This window comes from Triturus cristatus, chromosome 7 (genome assembly GCF_964204655.1).
Source record: "Triturus cristatus chromosome 7, aTriCri1.1, whole genome shotgun sequence".
NCBI classification, from domain to species: domain Eukaryota; kingdom Metazoa; phylum Chordata; class Amphibia; order Caudata; family Salamandridae; genus Triturus; species Triturus cristatus.
Window position 1 is genome coordinate 664992146 of NC_140590.1, and position 3547 is coordinate 664995692.

General features: G+C 40.6%; 1 long non-coding RNA gene across 1 annotated transcript; it reads right to left on the bottom strand.

Annotated features, from left to right (window-relative positions):
• Positions 1–511: 511 nt before the first annotated feature.
• Positions 512–1842, bottom strand: LOC146810318 (uncharacterized). Its single transcript, XR_014965664.1, has 5 exons — positions 1797–1842; positions 1581–1698; positions 1395–1485; positions 1195–1296; positions 512–883 (listed from the first exon to the last, which is right to left on the bottom strand). It is a non-coding gene; the product is annotated as an uncharacterized LOC146810318 (long non-coding RNA).
• Between the last annotated feature and the right edge of the window lie 1705 nt (positions 1843–3547).

The window sequence follows — 3547 nt, forward strand, 5'->3', positions numbered from 1 at the left end:
CACACCACGCCAACACCTCTAAATCTCAGATTTAAGGGACCACCCTGACACCAGAACCTCCTATATGAACAATGTACTTCAAAGAAGGACCAAGAGGAGTTCTATGTCGCCAACAACAGGACTTTGGCCCCAAGCACAGAGCAAAAATGGGATACTTTGTCCCTGAGGCAGCAGACTTGGAACTCAGTGAACGACCCTTATTCTTGGCTAAAACTCCTGAAGAGAGGGACCCTTAAGGAAGCAAGAAGCACCCTCATTCTCCCCTGGACTAGTGCCATTAGTCTCCTGCAACCTGCAGGTAAAGACACTCACCAGATCCAAAGAATCAGTGACCATCTGGCCCTCTGAGGAATCAGATAGTTTGAAATTCAGCTATCCCTTAGAATATCACTGAGACACCTACAGTAATCCCTTCCTCATATTCAATCACACAACAATGTTATAAAGTTTTCAGCTCCCAAATATTGACGCAAAGGCTACCTTGTTAAAAACATATTATCATGCATTTATAATGACATAAAAAAGTTTATTATAAACTATGTATAACACATATATTTAAAAAGGCACAATTAATTCCTAAAATACAGTACAACTAAAACATTATACAAAGCATTATATACTCAAAAACAACATTTGTTAAACAGAGAGAAGATTTGACAATATAATTTGTCATTGAAAGAGCATATCAATAGAGACAAAAATGGACAACTTGGCCTTGATATACTTAGTCTTTACACCATTTACAAGACCAAGATTCTCATAGATTATCCTGTTAGTTGCGTCGACGCGTTTCGATGGTTCCTTATTGATAGTCCATCTTTTTCAAGACCGTAAAAGATTTTAGTCCCTCTGAGTATTTCATAATACAGTCGCTGTAAGCATCCTGTATGCAATGGATATAAACAAAACGATATTTTTATAAAAAATGTGGGGGGATTTTTATTTCAAAAGAACCCTATATATCACAATTCAATATTTGGTATCCTCTTAATATCATCCTTTGTCAGTGCCCCAATAATATGATTAAAATCACGCTATTTTCATAGTTTGTTATTGTTATTATAAGAGAAAGATTTTTTCAACAATAAACCACTCTTGATTCGAGAATAACTCTATATCACATTGCTACTTATATTAGAATTTGTATTTGTTGTAAATTACCGCCCACCTTCCTGCTGGTTTTACTAATCTCACCTGTTCTTTTTGACTCCTGTGCCCCTGTTGATATCTAGCACAGATACGGACTGTATATTAGCCCTTCTTTGTCTTGTACAGTTTCCTTCCTGTCTCGTCAACCTACATAAGAGAATTTATAACGTCTGTAATTATATTTTACCCCATTCTTTATTAAAATCCATATGACACTCCAATGTTTTAATGAAAACAAATCGTACCTCAATGTTAGCGCTTACGCTTGCCTCACGTGGTATTCTTTCTATTTAGTATAGTTCAGAAACGTTGAGGACCCTTAGTGTTAGCCTCGGCCTGAAATAAACATACTATTTGTAGTCGCTGGGATATATATTCTATCCAACTGATATATCCTTAAAAATGCGATAGAAGAGAAAAAAAGGTCGTACCTTTATTTAAAATTTCCTAGGGTCGTAGTCAGTTCGAATCCCAATTTGGACCGCTAGCAGTGATTAAGGGACCTAGATTTCCAAGCCTCCTCTCCCGTTTTACTGCGATTACTTTTTACTAAAAGGAAAAGATTTTTTTTTTGCTCATTACACTTAGAGCTTTCCTTTTAGAGATGTCCTAATTCTACTATTTTACCTGCCTAACGGGTGTCTTACCTTCCGTGTGGCTGTACTGCTCAAGCCTCACACGTGTTCTTTTCATTGATTCGATAAACAGAATCACGGGAACACGCCAGATTTAAATATGAGCGCGTGTTCTCTGATTGGTCAGGTCCTCCTATTTCGTCACTTACTTGTTTTTTTTGGTGATCCCTTCGTTAATTCTTTATTGTGCTGCCACTACTAGTTATGACCCAGCAGTACTTCTTGGGGTTAATACATACTCTTCATCTTACCGGTATTCCTCAGTGTGATGTTATTGCTACCAATCTTAACCCAGCAGTAAAATATTTTTCGCTGTAGCTCCAACTTATCGGTTGCATACATTTAAATAATGATGCAATCACATTCAGATTTGGATGTTATCCCCTATTCTCTATTCTGGCACCATTGATCTACTCTTGAGTCTCGCTCCTCATTGGCTCATAGTATTGTTGATAGAGCTAACTCATAACGAGAAATGGGAATGAAAATGAAAATAAAAAGGAAATTTTTTTTTTGTAAATACCCTGCATATCGGAGCGCCCCAGTTGCTGGACTATATGACTAATATCCCTGGTTTTGCAAGGGGGGTCACATGAGTTTTTGGTCCCGGGCTTGGCGACCATCTAGGGAAACCTACCAAACCCACACATTTCTGAAAAATCTATGTGGATCCAAAATTGTCCTACCACCCAGCGTTCCCCCAAGTCTCCCGATAAAAATGATACCTCACTCGCATGGGTGGGTTAAGTACCCGCGACAGGCAAGGGCCTAAAACGTATTGAGGAGACATCAAAATGACTTATCACAAAACAACCTGGTTTTGCAAGAGAGGTCACCTGGGTTTTTGGCCCTGGGCTCGGCGGCCATCTTGGAAAACTACCAAACCCACACATTTCTGAAAACTAGACACCCAGGTGAGTCCAGCGAGGTATGGCTTGCATGGATCCCCCAACATTTTCTTACCCTGATTGCCCTGCAAGCCTCAAATTTAGCTGCAGAAAACACATTTTCCACAGATTTTTCGGTGGAATCATCGTGCTGGCACAAATGTCTTCCCCACAGCATTCCCCTCAGTCCCCCGAGTGAAATGATACCTCACTTGTGTGGGTGGGGCAAGGGCCGGTGACTGGGAAGAGCCCAAAACATAGGGAATAAGGGTATAGCACTGGGAATGCTAAGCACAATTTTTTAAATAAAATATGTTTTTAGCCAATTCTGCATTGGACACCCACACAAGTGAGGTATCATTTTACTCGGGACACTAAGGAGAATGCTGTGGGGTAGGACATTTGTGCCGCCACGGTGATTCCACACAAAAATATGTGGAAAATGTGTTTTTTTTCCATCTAAATTTGAGGTTTGCAGGGGATTCTGGGTATGGAAATGTTAGGGGATCCACGCAAGCCATACCTCATTGGACTCCCCAGGGTGTCTACTTTTCAGAAATGTGTGGGTTTGGTAGGTTTTCCTAGATGGCGGCGAGCCCGGGGCCAAAACTCCAGGTGCCCCTCTCCCAAAACCAGGTAGTTTTATTCTAGGTAATTTTGAAGTCTCCACAGTACGATTTGGGCTATTTCCTGTTGCAGCCACTATGGCTACCCACACAAGTGAGGTACCATTTTTATCGGGAGACCTGGGGGAACGCTGGGTGGTGGGAAATTCGTGTCAGCCCAATGAGCCTGCAACTTTCCCACACAGAAATGTGAGAAAAAAAAAGATTTTTTCACCAAAATTTGAGGTTTGCAGAGGATTCTGGGTAGGGA